The following is a 21,353-nucleotide window of genomic DNA, read 5'->3' on the forward strand; positions in this document are numbered from 1 at the left end:
ATTTACAGCCCTATCACTAGCAGCCATCCTATAGCGCCACTTATTTCTTTATGCTATGCTTTGGATTTGTTCATCTACATAATCTCATTCTTTAGGTTCCCTTGTTGCTCGGAAAGGCCTGTCCCTTGACATTAGTGAGCTCCGGTCCTGGACTTGGAAGGGTGCATCACGAGTGCCCTCGTTGGTTAGACAGTGGAGTACTGTCCCAGTCATGGGTTTAGCACGTAGTGTTGGTGGCAACATACTGAGTTTTGATGGTCAGCAATTGTGACTAGACCTTTTTCTCCATCTCACTGGAGTGCCGACATACTGGCCAACATGTATAAAGTTCAGCTTCTATAAACTAACCAAGGTCCTAGCACTAACATGCCACTTCCTATTATATATTTGTGTGCATAACCTGTGTGGATCATGCATTGTATGTTAACGTGACCCAGACAGAGCCCTGTGGGCTCCATTTTGAAAGCTCTTGGCCTACTCATACGTGCATGGGGGAGTGGAGGTAGTTTTTCCAAACAGTGGACGTGTTGCTGACATTTTTCAGGTTGGAGGGAGGAGACCTGAACTATGAAGTAGGGAAAGAGGAGACAGGACTCCCTTTAGAAATGTGATTAGGTTCTTTTGCTTAGAGAGGCTGCTTATGGGTCTTCCTTGCACTGACTTCTGGCAGAAAGAAGGGGGGGGAAGCAGGACACGTTACTGTTCGGCATGTGAAGGGTCCTTTAGATGAGACCAGCCTTTTGTCTCTTTCCTGATCATTGTGGCTGTTGATAGCCAAGTGGTTTTGTTGTGGGACTCTGCAGCGAGTAGCATCACTCTACACAAAAGCTGGAAGAGAGCCTGAAAAGGACACCAGAAAGAAGAACAAACCTAAAACTGAGGGGGCAAGCAGAGAATATGCATTCCCTGTATAACATATCTTTAGAAGAGCCCAATTACAAATATTCACTTTTCCGCTTGTGCACTCCTTGTTCCTCAATGTTCAAGTTGCGTGAATACTAATGTTGAATCACCATGTGCTGTGTAGGTAAGTGTGTTGCTCGAATATGAATTTACCTTGAAAAAACAAACAAGAAGCGTGTGGCAAAATAGGGACAGTTGGTTTAACTAAACATTTCGGCCAGGAGCACAGTAACAGAAGTGCAATCAATTTGAACACATTTTTATACACTTCTCTGGGTATCAAAGTGCTTCTAAATATCCTTATTTTGTAAAAGAATGCAGGTCATGTCTATGGAGTTGTAAATTATGTCCCTGATAACAAATGCAGGTGGGCCTCAACCTTGCATGGACACAATGGGGGCCAGTGAGTAACATGTCCAGATTTACGGCATGAGGGGTGCATGATCACTGCTTGTACTGTGTGTGTGCTGTGTCCTGATTGCCTGTGTTCCTAACTTCATGTGGCATCAAACTTTGGGGTGTTTTGGGAACATGTGCACCCTCCAGCCACATGTGCTTTATTGGGTCCAATCTCCCTGGACCACAGTGTTGACACAACGCTTTTCTGTGAAATTGACCAGAGTTTCCTGTTCGCGCATTTGTCTGCCAGCAAAATGCCACCTCACGAGTTTACTGTTCGCGCATTTGCCAGCTATATACCACCTCAACTGTGACCGGCCAATCGGTAACCCCAGGCCTAGGTCCCAGAGCCTGCAGGACCATGTACTTTCGGGCTGATAGAGTTTACATCAGGCAAATTTGCTAAAAGTGATGTGATTTTGTTAATGCATGCAAGTGTATCCATGTGCATAGACATCAATTTTATCAATATTAACATTCCCCCTCTAGTTGAATTTTCAATTACATTATCTAACCCATACTTCATGACAGTCACATTATTGGTAACTTGTTGTTCTTCAGGTTTGGCCATTACTACTTTCCTAGTTACCTGCCCTAATTTGAGAACTGCGTTTTTACAGCAGGAAACCCCCAATTGCAAGAAACCACATAAGAACAATAATATGATAAGAACGGGTAACAATGATATGCACAATCCAGCCAGCCTCCGGGGGAGCCAGGAAAACCAATTCATGGACCATTCCTGCCCAGGAGCACCTCCCTCCTCAGGCATGTCTTTGTAAATGGTGCAATGCTTGGATGGCAAGAATTAGCGTTCCATTGTCCATGTCATTGCTTGGGATAAACATGCAACAAGAAAATCTTGTCACACACCCCTCCCTCCATTACATTCATTAAGTCCAACACATACCAATGTTGCATCACCATGAGGCAGATGGTTCTTAGTTCTTCCTTGATTGCATTAAGGCCGAGCTCAGTGCTTTACATCATCTTCAACATTTCCCATCTGTGTTTTTGTAACCAGCGGGCGTTCGCTCTCACCTGCACGGTGAAGAAGGGACTGGGCCCTGCACGTTTATTTGTATGTCAGAAAACAGTCTCACTTCTTCCAGAATGTCCTTGTACCAAGCCCAGCCAAAATACTCAGTTCTTTTTCTCAAGCCTGATGCAAGAGTCGTCTTCTTCCTTAGCGGAGGATGATGCAACTCTTTCAGATCTTCTCCAGGAACGATCAGGGTTGGAGTGTGTATGGTGACCAGGGAACAGAGGCTACCCATCAGGGGACGAGCTGAGTGTAGGCAAACTCGCTGCATTGCCAATACATATCCATCAGCATGGAGGTGCCCCACTGCATGTCCAGAATGTGTAGTATTGTGCCACAGTTCTCATTTGTTCCAAGTGGAATGGTTAATGTATCTCTGAAACACAAGGAATACAGTGTAAGTTTCCATACAAATTGGGGTTGCCCCTTTACTTCTAACCATGTATATCTATTCAGTTCAGTTGCCAAGATTTCCTGACATGGGGCATCTCTGCTGGGGTTCAACCATCTCCGAGACTCATTCCCCTTTGTATCACTGAGGAGGATGACCCTACATTGAAACTCCATGTCAGAGGTTCATTTGTTATTAACTAAGACGGCCCCAAAATATGATGAGGGCCACCCTGGGATCACAGATGGAAGTGGGAGCAGAAGTTTTCGTGAATTGATGTGGTTGTTTTGCTACCTCCAAGAATCTTGGGACCAAACAGTCTACTCTCCCATAATGCCCCTACTGCACATCCTATCTAGCTAGGTTTGAAGGTTCCTAAACTGTGAAAAGGTACAATTTTCATACATTCATTATTTGAATATCTTGTTTCCGGTCTTCTAATGGCTTTAATCCACTAGAAGACTGGAAAACAAGATATTTGTAAAATATGCACTTTTAAAAATAATATCGAAATGCCTGTATTTATAATTTGTGTATACAACCAAGGTGCACTGTGTTAAATAATTTATTCTTATATAAGATTAAATGTATACTGTTTGTATGTCTGGGTGAGATGAATGTACAACGATATGTACAGTGAAATATGTGAAGGATAGAATTGGGGGTGTCTAACCCCAAAGACAAAGTATTTGCACTTATACATGGATACAATATGAAACTAAACGCCTTTTTATACTTTTACATTTTGTTAATGATCAATAAAATATCTATTTTGACATCCCTCGACACAATGTTGTGAGCCCATTTTATCTAGATAGGTTGCAAATTTCAAAACGTTTATGTGCCAGAGATCTTTGTACATTGGGGTCCTGGGATGGACACAGGACTGTGGCCCTCTGGTGCTTGGGGCTCAATTATTTGAAAGTTCAAAACAAACGTTTGCAGTTCTCAATTCACACACAGTAGGTCTCATTGGGGTGTTGATGTAGCCACTAAAAAGGTGGTACACATGGACGCTCGATTGCCAACCTGTTGAATAAGAGTTAACGTTCATTGGTTACTTTAGAAAACAGTGCATTATTGAATGTGTAATCATTTTCCTTTGGGGTTCCTGTGCTTTTCTTTAGATGTGGTTTTTCCACATTTACTCGCGCACTTTTTTGAGGCACCGGGTGGTGGCCCCAGTCGGGGTAGCTTATTTTAAAAAGTACATTAAGGTCCATGGAACACATTCATTTTTATGGGGTATTGGGCCACACCTCTCTCCGTGGCTGGATGGGCGATTAGACTGGGGAAAGGTTTTTACAGGGTAACCATGAACATAGGATGGTATCAATTTTAGCCAGGGGTCCATGGGCGTCGCCAACCCCTCTGTCTTCATTGCATACATTGCGGTTATTAGTGCAGGCGATGTATTTTGACCTACATGTGCGCTAGGCAATGTATAAGGAGGGGTGTATTGTAATTGAATGTTGTTGGCGATCGCAATGTGCCCGGTTGTCACGAGCATTCACCTCTCGTCCCGGCACGCGGAGTGCAACAAATGCCTCCCTAGGGGTGCCAGGTGTCTTGACTATGCCATTTTTCTAGAAACTTCCCTTTGGGCTTCTTTTTAATTGATCTTTTGGGAACTTCCCTAGGTCTCATGTGGTCTTGCTATTTTATTTAGAAGGGAAAAAGATGTAGTTGGAAAGCTGTCCTGTAGCCTCAGTCAGACCCTCCAGGATCTTGCGGTTTGCAAAATTATCGCAAATCAGCACTTTTGTTAAAAAAATAAATTTAAAAAAAAGCTGCACTTTTTTCAAAACTGCCTGCAAAATCAGGTCTAATTAGGGCTTGGGCGGAAGAAACCTGTGGCAGTCTCCTGCAAGAAGAGCAGAGAAAGTAACAATGGAGACCAGACCGCCTGTAGGTATGTTGAGAAAGAGGTGCTGGCTAAGAGTGTGTTGACCTTCAGACGAGGCAAAAATCTATTTTACCTGTGCAGGCCAATTTCTTCATTCCTTTCTCAGCAACAAAATGCAGACAGCACGGGGGCTTTCTTTGTCACCTCCAGCTGAGCCAAAGATAAAGGCTAAGTTGAGGGGACATCAGGCGTCTCCTTTTGAGCAAATATCCTAACTGAACATGGCCTTGAACTTCACTTAAATGCAAATACAAGACGGGAAACAAAGGCACACCGCTTGTTATCTCTTCACGGGTACTTAAGAGGCATGCTTTTGACATTCAGTCCATTTATTTAAGTAGGGGCATGCACTGTAAGAATGTCAGGTGTGTTGGTCTGTCCAAGTATTTAGAAAGACATCAATCTAAATAGTATCTTTTTATTTCTTTTATAGCAGTACTCATCCCAAAGCAGAGTTTCAGAGCACTTTGCATAAAATACACATTATACAAAGAGAAATCATGTAAGTGTGTAAATCAATGTACAAGATGTGTTACATGAGTCAGTGAGGGTTATAAGGTGGAGGAGTCACACGTCCTCCTTAGGTCACTGTGCTATATTAGAAGCCTTACAATTTATGAACTGCAGCTAACAAAAGGATCTCTGTGTTCAAAGCAGTAACTTACTTACCTAGCGTTCCTTGGAAGCGAAGCAAGTGACTGTCCCCAGAATGAAAAAAGCAAACTGGGGTGGCGGGAGTTTCATTGTTTGTTCTGCAAAAGCTGGGAACAACCTGCCAGTGCATCTCAGAAATTCCGCTGAGCTCCTATCCTTTAGGAAGGGGCTGAAAACTTGGCTGTTTTCTGAATAACCATCTTCTTCTTGGCAGCCACTTAGGCAGTGCTCAGCACCAGGACACCCTTGGGTAACAGTGCGCTTTAAAAGCTTCATTAACATAACAAAATAAAAATCTCTCATCTGCATGTTATGTGATGTGCTCTGCAGGAGACGCATTAACCTATACTATTTTGATGCAAATCTGGGACTAGACAAAACGCAGATCTCGCCAGCAAAAGCGTTAACCTCCAGAGCTATCTTACCATTATTATTCTATGAGATTTACTGGGCACCTCTACAGCAGATGCCTTAACCTCATAAAATATTTTAAAATGCAGACTTTGCAACCAATTAAGCAGAAGAGATCTACTGCCATGCCTTTCCTTGTTGCCAAATTCTTTGAGCCAAGTTTATTAGCTCAGGCCCAGATTTTGCGTCCGGATTGCACCACTTTTTTTGGCACAAGCCCAAAGCGAAATCAAATTTGTTAAATCTCATAATGCGCTTAAATGTACTCATGATATACCTGATAAACATGTGAGAGGTCTTAATATCTGAAGTCACTTCCAGAGAGGTCACTTTCTGTGATCTGGCGTGCAATGCTACGCGTCATGTGCTATGTTGCAACGCACCATGATGTCACATGTGAACTACTCAACTTTGTTAGTTCCCTCACTCCTTTTTTTTTTTTTTTAGGTCTCGCCTTGCTATCGCATAAGCGATCGCACAGCGAGACTATTGTAAAGGGGCATTTCAAAGTGCTCCCAAAAGCGGATTGCATGGCTAGCACGCACACAATCACGCGCATCGTGCCGCCATGCAATCCGCTTTGGCATCGCACTTCATAGGGTCCGCTCCTCCGCCTGGAATGCGCTCCCCCGCCAAGCGCGCGCCACGCTCCGCCGGGCTTGTTAATTTGGTGGTTTTGTTTCTGTTAGTCAGTTACCCTCACACCATGCACCCACCCTTAACCCCTTCCTCTATTTTACTTCCCTGGGTAATAGCACGTGGGAAGGGCATTCCCTTGATTACACTGAAGTGTGCTTTTAGGAGGTGGACGTCGGCGATCAGGAGTATGGCGCTTTATTCCATTTCAAGACCCCAAATTGAGGAGAGCCGTGCCCTAAATACAGAGCGTATCATTAAGGTAAGAACGTCATAAATACAGCTTTGTGTACAATGATTCCAAAGACTATAGCACATCTATTAACGTTGCAAAGGCATCGCAACAGCAGCAACAGGACAAACGCATACACTTAAAACTTGCAGAGCCTCGCACCCGGAGTCTCTCTTCCGGGACCCCTCCCCGCCAGCTCTCACAACATCCACGCACCACGTATAGCTTAACTCCCTCATCAGCCCATAAATCTCAGGCTGCTCGTTTCCTTCGCTCTCACATCCTAGCCCAACCATTGCAGACCTGTCTGAAAAAATTACTTGCAATAGGTCTCATGATTTTCTCTCCCCAGCAGTCAGCAGCCAGTCTGTGCCACCCCCTCCCTCACACCACCACCTGCTGTCACTGCTTATTTACCATCTTATTGTCAGTTGCCCATTTTGCTTGTCTCGCCCGTTGTCTGCGTTACCAATGCTTGTTTTAACTGTAATAGTGCTGTAAGCTGTTCGGGGGAGAGAGGCCCATGGTTACTTTTTCAGAGTTCTTTTAATTTTAAAATTGTTACAAATCACATCCCAAACTCACCTTGCTTCAGGATATTACTAAAATAAATTTATGGTTTTGCAAAATTTTAGCTGGTGCTCTAATTTTTGTGTTGGGCGGAAGAGTTTGCTTCTCGTTATCTGATCTCAGTACGGCAAGGAATGTGTGTTTTTAAGCAGCCTGTGGTGTGCCTTGCTTCTTGTAGGGGACGGGCGTAAATTAACAGATCTGCCTTAGGAATGACAAAACCCACCCTCCTACTAAAACAGCTGTTCCCTATGTGCTGCAGTATCAAGCTCCATATGGAACGCCCAGAGTAAACATCAAGAGGTTCAAGCCTTCAGTGCATAGCTGCTGCTCTTCAGTACTGCTCATAGCACCACCCGAAAGGCTGCTGCCACATCCAGGACCTGGCATCATTTTTAGGGATTATTCAGTAGCTGTGTTGAGTTTGCATTGCCTTTTTGTACCAGTGTCTGTAATATGCGAGACAGAGTAGGAGCACACAAACACAAAGATAATCATTCATTCCGTATGGTTCGGCACTGTTACTTTCCGCTCCCCACCCCTTGTTGCTTTTTACAAAGCTGCATCTAACTTGAATTCTGCCTTTTCTGACTTCCCAGTCTTCCTACGGTTATATATTATTTTTGTGTTACTTTTTGTTTTACCTTTGCATTAAAGTAGTTAACAACTCCATTCATTCAGTCCCACAAGGATCACCTCGAACTGAGCATAAATATATATGAAAACAAATCTGATTTACTTTATATCGCACTCCACACAAAAAAAAGTAAAAAACAATGCCATTTACAACGCCAATAGCTCTAGCTTATACAAATGCGAGACCTATTGCATTGCAAATGCTTGTTTTTTTTAGGACTTGAGCCCTGGAGGAAGAGGTGGTGGGAGGAAGGTAGGAGGCTCAGTCAGTATAATCATGTGTGAAACTTGTTTACTGCACAGTTATAAGGTGAACAAGCAGCTGGGAGAAAATCGAATAACAGCAAACCATGGTTTGGCTTGTAAGCAGGGCTGGTGGCAGTAGAGTGGTAGGGTGGTAGGGTTAAGGCCACTGGTCAGGGTAGGGGTGCCTACGCCCTGATCCGGGGCAAGAGTAGACAGGGAGCAGCATTGGGCACCAACGCATCCCCTCTTGTTTCAGAATCCAGCAGGGGTGTATTTAGGCTTGCAAGAGTGTCTTAGACTGTCGCGGGCATGCCAATTTCAAAGTAGAGAGTTATGATTGGCCCTGGGATCTTTATTTCCCTTGAAGTCAGAGTCCCACAAGTTCTCAGATTGGCTGCCAGCAACATGAGAAGAATGTTGCTACCAGCCATTACAGGACTCGGGGACTAAGCATAGCAAACAACCTCAAACACTTCAAACATGCCTATTGGAGTGGAATACTCTGCTTAAACAGTTTCCAATGATTTAAGACTGAAAAGTCAAATAAAGTGCCGCAATAATGCCACAAAATTTCAACTTGTGCCACAAAATTTCGATTTTTTTGCCACAGAATTTGCAAATCTATGCCGCAATATCCTGGTGGGTCTGCTCAGTGTGCTTCTGATATTGTGGTGTCCGAGACTGTACTTACTGCTTTTCAGATGGTGTGTAGCAGGGCTTGTGTATTGGCTGATTGCTAGGCCTGCTATGGGGATGAGCCGATTCCGCATCGTAATCTCGCACAGAGATGAGATGGATCTTGCAGACCTCCCTCTTTCAGGCACCCCTACCCTCCCTCGGACATCTTTCCCAAGGTATTTGAACCTGTGGTTCCCAGCTGTGGCCAGGGACTTCTTAAGCGGCAGGCATGCTTCTGGCGTTATTCTGGAGGAACGTGGCCCGGTGAAAAGTCTTTAGATACCTGTAAAACTTTTGAGGGAAAAGGAGGGGGCAGAGTAATCCTACATGGAAAGTTCAGTGCAAGGTCAGAACTCGAGATTTTAAACATAACGCTGTGATCCAGCACACCACATGGTCATTATAAAATACAATATTGCACGACGAAAAATATCATTCCATTCAGCAGATCTGGTTTAGAGTTTCTTTATTTAATTTCTTCTTTAGGAAGAAATTAAATAAAGTAACTTGAAACCAGACTGAATGGAATTATATTTTTCGTCGTGCAATATTGTATTTTATATATTGACTATGTGGTGTGCTGGATCACAGTGTTTTGTTTATGATTTATAGGATCTTAGATCCTAGGGGGTTTAGAGGTATTGAACCTCAGATCCTTGGCACCCAAAAAAAGTAGTATTGACTTCGACCCCACTGAATGATAGGTGCCTCATACCTCTTCTTGTGCATGGTCAGAACTTGAGATTTGTCGAATCGAACGTCCTGGACTGGGACAGTTGGTTATTCGGGCGGACCTTCCACCCCTACTTGACTCTGCGCCATGTTGCGCTTTGCAACCCATCGGATCTTGTGCGGTTAAGTTTTATGGGGTATTTCATATCCTGAGTATATGAGAAACCTGGCTCCCGACATAGTTGGACCGCTTTGTTTTGGAACGTAGAGGGAGCCTTCATTGCCTGGAGTCTTTTGGGATTGCTGCTGTTGGGGCTACACTCCCATGTTGGAATTTTGGTCCCAAGCCAAATGCCCGAGAATGGGCTCCGACCAATGTGGTAATGTGAGCTGCCCTGCCCCCTTATCAGACTGCGCTCCCCCGGAGTGTGTCACCCAGCCCAGTCCTGGAAACTCAGCAGCAGAGTGGGGTCCAGGCTCCCTAATTGACAGACTCTGGTGAGGATACCCGATTGACAAAACACAGCCTGTAGCCCTGAATTCCCAAAAGCAAGTAAAGGCTTGAATTCCTAATATTGTCTTATTGGTCCTCCTTTTGAGGTTTAGTACAGTGAATTGTGAGGTGTGCATTAACTGGACGCTTTGCATTGGGGGTTTTGACTTACTGCACATTTGAGTTTGGCATTGCCTCACCGGTTACCCCTTCCTGCTGTGGTTGTGTCCCTGGTCCTTGTTGGGCTGGGTGTCTCTGTTGCCATTGCCCAGTGTTTGTCTAACTACCTGATACTGTTGCAGTGGCAGACTGACTTCCATGAGGCGGTGTGTGACATGCATTCATGTCCCCATGGGCTGTTTTGTGAATAGGGGTTTTGCAGGGACTGGCCCGAACTTACCGATATCTGTTCACAATAGGTTCTCTGTCGGTATCAGTCGGCCATGTGACTCATTCTGTGGCAATAGTAACATTCTCGGACGTATGGCTGCTGCCAACCTCCCTGACCTCTGCTGTTGTAATTTGAAATTGTTTGAGAGTTTGTGGTGGAACCTTCCTAGTGGGTCGCTGAGGGGGGGGGGGGGGGGGGGGGGTACGTGCGACTGCCTGCCTATCTTGCTTCCCTCCTTGTGTGGTCACCAAGGACACTTTCTAGTTGTAGTTTTCTATCTAACTTGTACGCCGCATTTCCTACTAAGACTGTTTGGGAACTCTACCAGACAGCGGAAGGAGAGGCTTCAGGCGTGGGGAATACACCACGGAGTACCAGGCAGCCTTGTTTACACCACTTCCCTGTGCGCGACAGCACTAAGGTGGTGGAAGAGGCTGGTTTTTCTCCTAGAGGCATTTATGTCCTGCTCATTACTGCCATTGCCCCGTGTGCTTTCGCCCGGTTTCCCGCCTTGTTCACCCTAAATTGGCACGGTATGCCCAGACGTGGGTCTCTTGCTCACTTTGCCACTGGCGTCAAGCTAGCCTGGCTGACTAAGGGTGTTAGACCGAAACCGGTCCCAGGATGCATGTTTCCGGTCCAGGGAAGACCTGGCTTGGCAGTTTGGGCTGGACTGTTCCTATGAGGAAAAGAGTCAAGACTGATGTACTGTGACTGTTGGATCTACCTCTTACCGGTCGGGGTGGGGGCACAAGGAGACTATCAAAATCGGATCCCAGGGGGCTGGGGCACTCTTATTCACCCTCACTAGTTGTATCATTGTCAGAACTGCTATGAATCTCCCTATCACCTGAGTATGTTCACCTAGCCCAGTGCGAGTGCGTGCTCTTCGCACAGCTGCGGTTTGATGGGCTGAACACGAAGGACGGGAGCTTGGACTTCAGGGAACTCTAGCACTTTAACTGGGGTGGTGCTGCGATTGCCCAGACCTGCTGGCCGATTAGATTCTAGTGCCTGAACCTAACAGTTCATTGTTCGGTAGGGGGCCATTCGGCTCACTCAACTGGTGGGGGTGTACCCTAATGTCAGGACAGCAGGCATCAGGGAGAGCACTTCCATACCTGCATATGGCGGGGAGGTGCCCACATTTTGCTTATTGTCTGAGGGATAGGATTATTTGTCTGGGCCTTCTCAAAGATGGCCTATAGTTCTAATAATGCCTCTCTCCTGTCCTTTGTACTTTGTCCAGGTTTGTCCTCATGTTGGATTTTGTTAGTGTTGAAGGTTCCCTCCTTTGGCCAGGAAAACGTGTGCGGCTATGTGTGTGCCTGCCTTTCGTAGCAATACTTTTTTTTTTTTTTTTTTTAAATAAAAAAAAATTCTATCGATTTTTATGCCAAGAGAATCAAGAACATTGACACATTTGGCTCATCCATGAAAAATTCATTTTACGATTGCAAGGCATACTGACACACCTGCCTTTAAGCGGTACCTTGGAGTTATAAGTCCAGCAACTTTCCCCATACTCTGCCGTGTTTAAGGGGGCAGCCCCTGCCCTCACAGGGCAGCTTCTCTTGCAATGCGCACAAATCCACCCCCGGTGCCATTGGGAGGTGAAGGGGATTTCCAACAGGCAGCAATATCTCTTGGCGATCAAAGGGGCTGTCCCCAGTAATGTTTGGCCCTCAAGGATACCCAGCAAAGGGGGAGGGGGAAACTTCCCATCCCGGCACCTCGGTCAACTCGCCCAACTCTGCTGACCAGAACCATTAAATGATAGGGCACAGCTAAACCACATGATAAAAATCGTCTGGGCATCACCACACAGAGGCAGGAGAGCTCAGGGAGCATCATACAAGTAGATTGTTTGGATCGGACGTAACTTGGAAGTTGTCACCGTCCTTGGCGCCATCAGTGCGTTGCGCCAGTCATCATCCTCAGGAAGTCCCAGCCATACCTCCCATCAGGCCCTGAAGTGGTCTAGGGTGCATGGGGTGTTAATTACCAAGATGCAGTACTTTGGAGACTCCCCTGTGACCAAATTACCCATCAACAGCTTAGCATCAATCTGCCTGAACTCCTGGAGGGTGTCAACTGAAGAGATGTGACACGGAAGTGCACGTCTTAGCTGGAAGTTTTATAAAATTGTGTACGGGACAAGGTATGTGTGGTTTGAAGTTCCTGATACGAGTGCATATGGGTCCCTGACCAGATGTCCCCAAGCTGTGAGATTCCAATAAGGTCCCATTTGGCAAAACCCTGCAGAGACCACATCGCTGTCAACCAGGCACCACGCCAAAGAGGTGTTTGCTGTGCGAGTTTGGTATACCAGTGGGTGAGCCGCAAAGCAGCCCCCCACCCCTGCAGGGAAAGTTTGGTCCCTTAGGGTGTAGAGTTGAGAATAGGGGAACCATACAGCATAGACAGATGGAATCCCATAATGGCTAGCTCCAGGCGATAGGCAGGATCTGACCACCCCGTTAAACCATTCATGGATAATCAGAAGGTGTGAAGCTAAGTGATAAGTAGAGGTTGTCCATACCAAATCCGCCATCGTTGGGGCCCCGTTGACAATGTACAAATGCAAGGCAAGCCGTAGTCCCATGCTATAGAAAGCAGATCAGATCTATATCCAGAGTACGAAACCATTTCCGTGGTATGAGGAGTGGCCACGTTTTGAAAGATAAAGAACACGAGGTAAAATCATAATTTTTTATAAAGGACAATGCGTCCAATTTCATTTAGCGGGAGGGATGGCCATCTAAACAAGTCAGCTCCAAGTATTTGAAGATTAGACTCCGGATGGGTAATGGCATCTTGCTAGGCACCAATATTGATTTAGAGGGGATTTACTCTAAAGCCAGAGGCCTCCACAAAGCAATGTAAACGGTGAAGAAAGCGGAGACCGCTCTGTGCAGGATTCGCCAAGTAAAGCAGGACGGCGTCCGCATACAAGGTTGTGCGATCTTCATGATCAGCGCTCCATTTCCACCCATGGGTCTACGTGCCTACTTGGATGAGTTGCGCCAGAGGATCAATCGCAAGCTTGAAAAGGAGTGGAGATCGGGATCAACCCTGCCTGGTACTCCAACTCTCGACATCGGATTAGAGTATAATGCTCGGATCATACCCTTAAAGCGGGGCCCAATCCCGGCCCGCACCAACACCAAATGGAGATAGGCCTAGTCCACCGGGTCAACCGCCTTTTCAAAACCTACACAAAGTAAGGCAAAATCCAAGGATAAGAGATGGCGGTGGGCCAGGGCCACATGAAGCCGCCTGAGACAGTGTCGCGTGGCACGGGTTGGAATTAAACCACTTTTATCAGGGTGTATCAATGTGGGTGGAACGCCCCTCAGCCAGGCAGCCAGTAGGGTCGCAAAGATCTCAACTTCCCTGTTGATTAGAGATATTGGATGACAGTCAGCACATGAAATGGACAGAGGCTGCGTTTTGGGAATCACCACTAGAGGCAATATCTATGCCTGTGGGAAAGGTACCCCGTTCCCCCACCTCCTTATAAATGTCAAGGAGATATGGGTTCAAAATACTTCTGAATGCTTGGTAATATTCCGTGGGGAACCCATCTGGCAGGGGATTCTTCCAGGAGCCACCATTGACCACACAGCCTCCATCACTTCTTTTGAGAAGGGTTCTATTGGGGCCTTTGCTTCGGCCCATGAAAGGCAAGGAACAAGAACATCAGAGAGGAACTGAGCATAGAAGGCAGTGTCTCTTCCAGATGGGGCAGTGTATATGTGATGATAATAATGAGCAAAGGCCTGCGTAATCTGAGGGAGGGATTGAAGGCAAGCCCAGTGTTCATTGAGGATCTCTAGTAAAATCCTACTAATGTGATTGTGAGAGGCCAGCCACTAGAGCAGCTGCCCATTGTTGTTCCCCTCACCCGTATATCCTAGTCGTTGTGGCACACCATAGATGTTTTGCAGCTTTAGAGATTAGAGGCAAATTTCCTCATAGAGAAGAGCAATATTCAGGGGTAATGCAAGTTTTTTGCATGGGTTTGAATGGGTACGTGAGCCATAACCAACCTGACTCCGGAAACTCAAACAAAATAGGATTTGTTGGCATGGATCACTCGAAGCATAGGAGGAAACAGTACACTATGTTGGAGACCCATCGCCCTAACTTTCTCCAGTCTATTTCTTTTTTCTGTGATTTTTATAGAAAAATTGTTGTGATTCTTCTTGAAAATACTTGATGAATTATTTGTTTGTATGTTTGAGTGAATGAATGAATGTGAATAAATGAGTTGAAGTGTGATGAATGACTGAATGTGGTGGTTTGCAAATCTCAGTACATTATTGTTCTTTAAGTGTTTTGTAGAATTCTCTGATTGATCTATATAGTTGAAGGTCAACTAAACTCAAAATAATTAAACAACTGATTTATTCATTTGATAAAGCATCTTGTCCAAGGTTTTTGTTTCGTTCAAAATTCCTTTCTCCTATTCGAATGAGAATAATGAAGTTATCTGCAGTATTAGCATCTTGTTGTTTCTCATTTGAGCTTAAAGCATTGGACGTTTCCTAGCTGAACCGGGTCTGTTGGCATGTATGGTTGTACTACCACTGCCTCTTCCTTGTGCCCACAATGGTCTATTATATTGCCACAGCCTCTCTTGCCAGTCCTGTATTGTTGATTTGTTGCCCCTGCCCACCTTTCCACTGCCCTCCATAGTCTGTTGTGCTGCCACTGCCATTTCTGCCTGGCCAGCGTGGTCAAATTGTTGCCTCTGCACCTTCCTACATGCCTTCAATTTTCAGAGTCCGTGCCCCTGCCTCTGTCTCTCAACAGTATCCTAATGAACAACTAGATTGCTTACATTCTATATTTATTACAAAACTGTAATACCTAGAGCATTTACTTTAGAAATTACATATATGAGAGGGTCTTATTTGTATCAAAATTATGGTTAGTGCTCTAAAAAACTAAAATGAAGACATATTTTCTGAGTTTTCAAATAGCGACAAAGCACTTTTAATTTGTTATCTTTATGTTTTTTTATCCAGTTGACCACTTGATTAAATGTTGCACTTAGGGGAGAGGATGTGGTGTTACTTCCAGAACTGCAGACTTTGCAACTGGGGATCCAGGTTGGAGTTTCTGCTTCAGCTCGACATTCTGTGATTCTGGTCAAATCACTTAATCTCCCCATGTCTACAACCAAAATGAATTTGTTCTTGTGTGATGTAACCAATGCTCATGTAAAGCTCTCAATACCAGACTAGTCTGCACTATATAAAACTGCAAAAACACAAAAAATAAGTGTTTTACACACTTCTGTCATTGGGCTACATGTGGGCTACATCTGGGTGATATTTGTGCTACATTTGGGATCTTTTGTCTCTGGTGGCCATCTTGGGAGACTTATTTGTTATGAGGTTTCCTCATTTCCTACAGTCTCCTCAGTAGGAAATACTTTGTTTTTTACTTTGATTCCATCAAGAAGGCATTCAGATGGGTCACACATTTGCCATCAATTCAGAATAGTAGCACTCTAGTTGCTCATTAGATTACTGTAGTAAAGCTACTGCTCACCAGTGAAGTCTGCTGCTGGTATTCAAAGTGCATGTGTCAGTCTGCATGTCAGAATTTTTTAATGAAAGAGAAGAGGATTTGAGCAGTCACTCAAAATGTGCCCTAATTTTTCTTTCTGCAGCACTAATCATACTTTCTATGGCAAAATGAAGCCCCTCATGTTGTTCCTTTTTAAATTAAATGTTTTAAGAGTTACCACTTTATTCCAATCAAGATGGCTTCAGGTGTGCCATACGTTTGTCATAAGTAGGACTGTTAGCGCTCAAGTTCTTTAGAACACTCTGGGAAGCTGCAGTAGAACACAAAAGGAATCAACTGACAGTCTCTGCCCTTGTTGGATGTACATGTTTTACTGAGAATGTCAGGCTTCATTCCCACATGACTGAGAAAGATAATGTGAATTTACAGAAAATATGCTCTCAGTTTAGCTTATAGATCACCTTCCAAACCTCTGTGAGAAAATAGTTAGCTCAAACAGGATTCATTATATCCCAGAAGAAGGCTTTTTCACATGGTAAAATCACCTTAGAACATACCACAATTCCTAAAATGAGTATGGTACCATCAACAAATGATTTATAATGTAACTAAAGTCTTAAAACCTTCTATTAACTTCAATGCTTTTTAATGAGGTGCTATAATGTATATTGGTTCCAAGATGGCTACCAACACTTCCTTGATGAAGTGCTGACAGCCAATCAGATCTCACAATGAGATGTGTGGTTAGGCTCCGTCCAGATATACATGTGAACCAAGGGCTACCTCTTTGCCAAATTTGGTGCAATTCCGTTCAGCAGTTTGGGCTGTAGCTGCGATTAAAGTTCCTATGTAAAATTGCATGGGGAAAACACGTTTTGGGACCCCCTTTTTAGGTCTCGGCTAGCGAAGGCTGCGCTTGCGCAGTCTCGCTCGCGAGATTTAATGACTTGGAGAAGAGGGGCTTGAACCCGCCCCTCTTCTCCCCTGTTCTCCATTGGCTGGCCTCTTGAATGCTGGCCAGCCATTGGAGAAGAGGTTCGTCATTCCGATTAGGCCCCGTCCTTTTCGGATCGGGGGGCGTGTTTTTTGCAAGAAGTTTAATTATCGCCGGCCATCCCCTTTTTCCGCTGGTGGGCGTGTTTTTTTTTTGTTTGTTTTCACTCTTTCTATGGTCATTTCGTGTCTGTTGCTGTGAGGCGAAGGATTCCTGGAGTTGGCTGGTAAGCAGTCTTTTTTTTTATTAATGTATGTTTGTTTTTTTGCTTTGGATTTAACTTTGTCTTTGTTTCTTTGTTCCCGGGCTTCCCCCGTTGTTTCCCTGGTTTGTTTCTCTCACTTTCGACGTCACCGCTCTTCCTCTGACCGCAGTGCAGTCTGGGAGTATAAGCTTACGTGCGGCCATTTTGTGGCTCCTTGCTGGTGGCTGCGTCTTGTCTGCTCTGTGTTTGCCCCTTTTCTGCAGTACTCGGTCCTCGGCGCGTGGACGGCATGGGGCGGAAGAAGAAGCACCTCAAGCCTTGGTGCTGGTATCCTTTGTTCGGTGCACGCGGCAGTAGAGGATGACGCAGGGTTGGTCGCGTTTGGGGACGCATATTGGGCAGGGAATTTACTTGTGTGTGAGGGGCAGCGTTGCGGAATGGAGGCACAGTGTTTGATGAGGGAAGGTCTCTTTGTTTTAAGGTTAAGAAGGGTCGCCGCGTTTAGCAGACTGCTCAGTGTAAGCTGGGTGTACTAGCAGACTGCTCAGTGTAAGCTGGGGGTACTTCCCGGTAGCAGCGAGTATGGAACTTGGAGTATGACTGTTTAGGGTCTTCGTGGTTGCAGGAACATTGTGGGTGTTAAGGAGGTGATAGCTTAAGGTGTGACCTGGTGAAAGGAGCAGAAACTGTGTAAGAATGCTGCGGGTGTTGTAAGTTGTGGTCTCGCGGTGCTTTGTAGATTGGGAACCTTGTTATGTTGGGATTGGTTTGCTGGGTGGGAGGTGTTGGTCTCGAGATAGTTCGTTTTACCATATGTTCTCCAAACACCCTTTATTTTGCTGTTCTCTGCCAATTTAAGCGTATCTGTAAAATACGCGAACTCCACCCATGTTAATATTGTTCACTTTCTTGGTACTCCAACACGGCCATGTTCTCTTCAGGGTACTCTTGACAAGCCCTTCGCCCTTGCTGGTGTTAAGAATTCCCCCTACCCAATCCTTGGTGGCTTTCTCCGACGACTTTAATTTCACCGACTTCTGGGCAGAACCCTTCCTAGCATTGGAAATGTATAATCTGTTATGCACACCCAATTTTGTACAGTATGTCCCCGTACCCAGCCCTAAAAGGATAATGTGTGTTAGTTGGATGCAAGAAAAGGACTTGGTATATGTGTAAGAAACTAAAAGGTTCTAGAGCAGGCTGCGGGCTTTGTGTGTTTTATGTGGTTCTTGGATGTAAGGTACGGGAAGTCTCGCAGGGTGCAAGAAGCGGGATTAGATTCGGGTGTTGTGTGGAAATATGGATTTTTATGATCAGTTATGTCCCCTATCTTGGACCCCAACGGTTTCATGTATAAATCATAAGTACATGTATGTTCCCTCCAGTTCCAGTTATGAAGACGCAAACACGTGTGTGTCCACCGTCAACATGTCCTCTTTCAGATCCGCCATGAATGGGCCGGATATTCTATTCCTAAGTATGAAAGGCCACCGGCTTTATATGGTTCACTTATCCCATTTTACAGTCCAGGCGAGTAGGCCCTGATTCTACCATCAAGCCTTTTCTGCCTTCTGCCTCTGAAAGCTCCAGTCTGAGCTCGCATCTGTATCCATGAACTTTGTCCTACTCCCTGCGCGGCTAACGGTGCCTGACTCGACCTGTCTGCTTGCCAAAAACTGTATTTCACCTTCAAGATTATCTGCTCTGCTCTGCTCTTCACCCGATGCATTCCTGTCTAGTAGTTTAAGTAAACATTCTTCCAGCTACCGAGCAAAAGGCCCGGCTTCTCTGTCTTTATACAAGTAATTCATAGCCCTGTTACCATGGAACATTCCTACCCCCTTGCATCTAGTGTAGACACTTAGACGCTTGTACACGCACTAACAGTCAGTATAGTCAGTATAGTCAGTATAGAATAAGATTCTATCCTAAGAGACCTCTCTTCTTGGATAACATAGTTCTTTAAACATAGGATGTTAGATATGATTTGGGATTAGGTTGACATAACCCCAGACTTCTGTCTCCACATGTAGAGCTAAATGTCAAGTCCCCTTCACCCCCTAGTCGCACGTCAATCACACGTCATGCTGCTGCGCGCGCATCTCTGCCAAGTATTTCTGCTGACATTGCGAAATTCTTTCATGGAACCACCTTATTGTGACATCATACCTGATGACGTTCTTTAAGTTACGCCCGGTTACACCCACTTTAGTTACGCATGTATGTTCTTATCTTTGTTATCAACTGTTACGCCTCCTGCATCTGTTTCACTGTAATGCCTATTGTATAAAAATGATTACTTGTCAATAAAGTTGGTCCTTCACTTCCTGAACCTTCGTGGTGATGGAATATGGAGTCCTCAATTCGAATTGATTTTGGAATAAAGCCCGTTCTGAACCTCTAATACCACGGATTCTGCCTCTTATTTTACTGAGCTATTATTATAGATATTCCGCATCAAATTAAGTTCCGGTAATTAAATTATTTACCACATATATGGCGCCCGAATAGGGACACTTTCTCATCTCACGCGCCGGAGGTGCGTTGCAGGCCCGGTCTCCTGTCACAGCTGGACGGACAACAACGCGTACCCACAGGATTTCCTGTATCTCCCTCCTGCCGAGCGGGGGTAACTGAGGCTGCGATCAACACCCAGACGAGGCGGTGAGAAGTGCGAAGTATCCCGACCAGAGCCTAGCTGAGAGAGCAAGATCCGAGGTATACAGAGGCCCACCAGGTTCCGAAGTCCCGAAGTTTCGAGCCGAGTCCAGTCCGGTCCGAGTCCAGTTCAGTTCAGTTCCGAGGCCTTTCGTTCCGAGCTACCCGGTGAGTACCATTGTCGGGGAGGCGTTCTGACGTGCACATAGGTTGTGCCGGTCAAGACAGGTTTGGGTACACAAATCCGGTCTGCACTGTTTCAGCAGTGTATCTGTACTGTTTAGCAGTATATCAAGTATGTCTAGTATATAATCCAGAGTTACCTAGTTAGTGCCGAGTATCATGCTTAGTGACTAGTTCCCTAAATGGCCATCATTGTTGTTCATTAAATGTTAAATGTTAAAATGTTTTAAATACGTTCTGTATATTGTGGTGTGAATGACTGTTCATTATTGTGTTTTATGGTTTTAAACGTGTTCAAAATTAGGTATCAGATCAGTTCTCAATATCCCGCTCTTTTCGAAATTAAGACAGATCAAAACTAGAAAAGGGGTACTCGAAGAAGCGGTTCCCATTCCTCCTAGGGACACTCCAGGGTACTTCATGTATCATAAACATGGCCTAGACGCCATATTATTTCTTGATTTATGGGTAGACTACACCAAGGAATTACCAGAAAGTCAGAGGTGGCCCGCAGCTGGGACCTGGGATGCAGATTGCATCGTGAAAGTAGAGGAAGAATTATGGAAAAAGAAAGCTAGACAATCACAGAAAGATGCCATTGAATTATGGCGTAAAGAATCGTATCGACGTACAGAAAAAGCACGTAGACAGGAAGAGAAGAGTAAGGAGAATTCAAATAAAGTTCGAGAAAATCTATTAATTGAAGAAGGTACTCGGGTAAAATCAGAACAAGTAGACAGACAACGAAATGCCCTTATGAATGGTATGTATCCTCTTCTGGCCGAAGGGTTACCTAAGGCTACTCCGGAGATACCAAAAGACTTGCCACCCCCATTGTTCCCGATAAAAGTACATCCCAAAGGGCATCCAGAACTGCAGCAGATGTTTTTCTTTCCTCTTATTTAGACGACGCAGCTCCCGAGTATACTAATGCTGCGCCACATAGACCGCCTGCCGAGGGGGTTCAACGCCAAGACCCTCCTCCGTCTGTACCGTCGCAACAACAAACTCCGACACAAGTTCCGGCAAGCACATCTGTTTCTACAGCTGTACCCACATCTATGGTTGCTATATCACGTTCAACGAATCCTTTCACATCCAGCACCCCAGGTGGTGCTACGGGAGGTACAACAAACATTTTTTCCACGCCACCCAGAGTAAATAAACTTTCCTTTCAAGAATTAGCACACCAACGTACGCCCAAACTAGTAACTCCCGACACGCTTAAGGAACTTCTAATAGATTGTAGATATGACCCTGTGCCCGGACAAGAGGATGAAATGCTGCTGGCATCATTACGTATCCGACGAGCTGCAATATATTTAGGGAGGCTACCAGGAATGACTACACATTTAGAAAATATATATCACTTTGTCCAGTCAGGACGAGATTCTGAAAGTATTAATAGAGCCTTGGAGTACCAGAAAGTGGAGATACAGGGGGAATTGTTACGTTTCCTCATAAATTGTGTGATCAGAAATCAAGACCGACCAGGGGTAAATCCGGAAGAAA

At 45.1% G+C, this 21,353-nt stretch overlaps 1 protein-coding gene across 2 annotated transcripts in view; it reads right to left on the reverse strand.

Moving 5' to 3' along the window:
- Window positions 1-21,353, reverse strand: part of LOC146863584 (uncharacterized) — a 118,608-nt gene that overhangs the window by 20,793 nt on the left and 76,462 nt on the right. Inside the window, exon 2 of one of the 2 annotated variants that reach the window (XM_085627557.1) lies at window positions 2,213-2,720. The exons of the other annotated variant lie outside the window; for it this stretch is intronic. The gene's annotated coding sequence lies outside the window, so the exon portion shown is untranslated. The remainder of the gene's footprint in view (window positions 1-2,212; window positions 2,721-21,353) is intronic. 2 annotated transcript variants of the gene reach the window in all.

This window comes from Triturus cristatus, chromosome 2_1, assembly GCF_964204655.1.
Source record: "Triturus cristatus chromosome 2_1, aTriCri1.1, whole genome shotgun sequence".
NCBI lineage: Eukaryota > Metazoa > Chordata > Amphibia > Caudata > Salamandridae > Triturus > Triturus cristatus.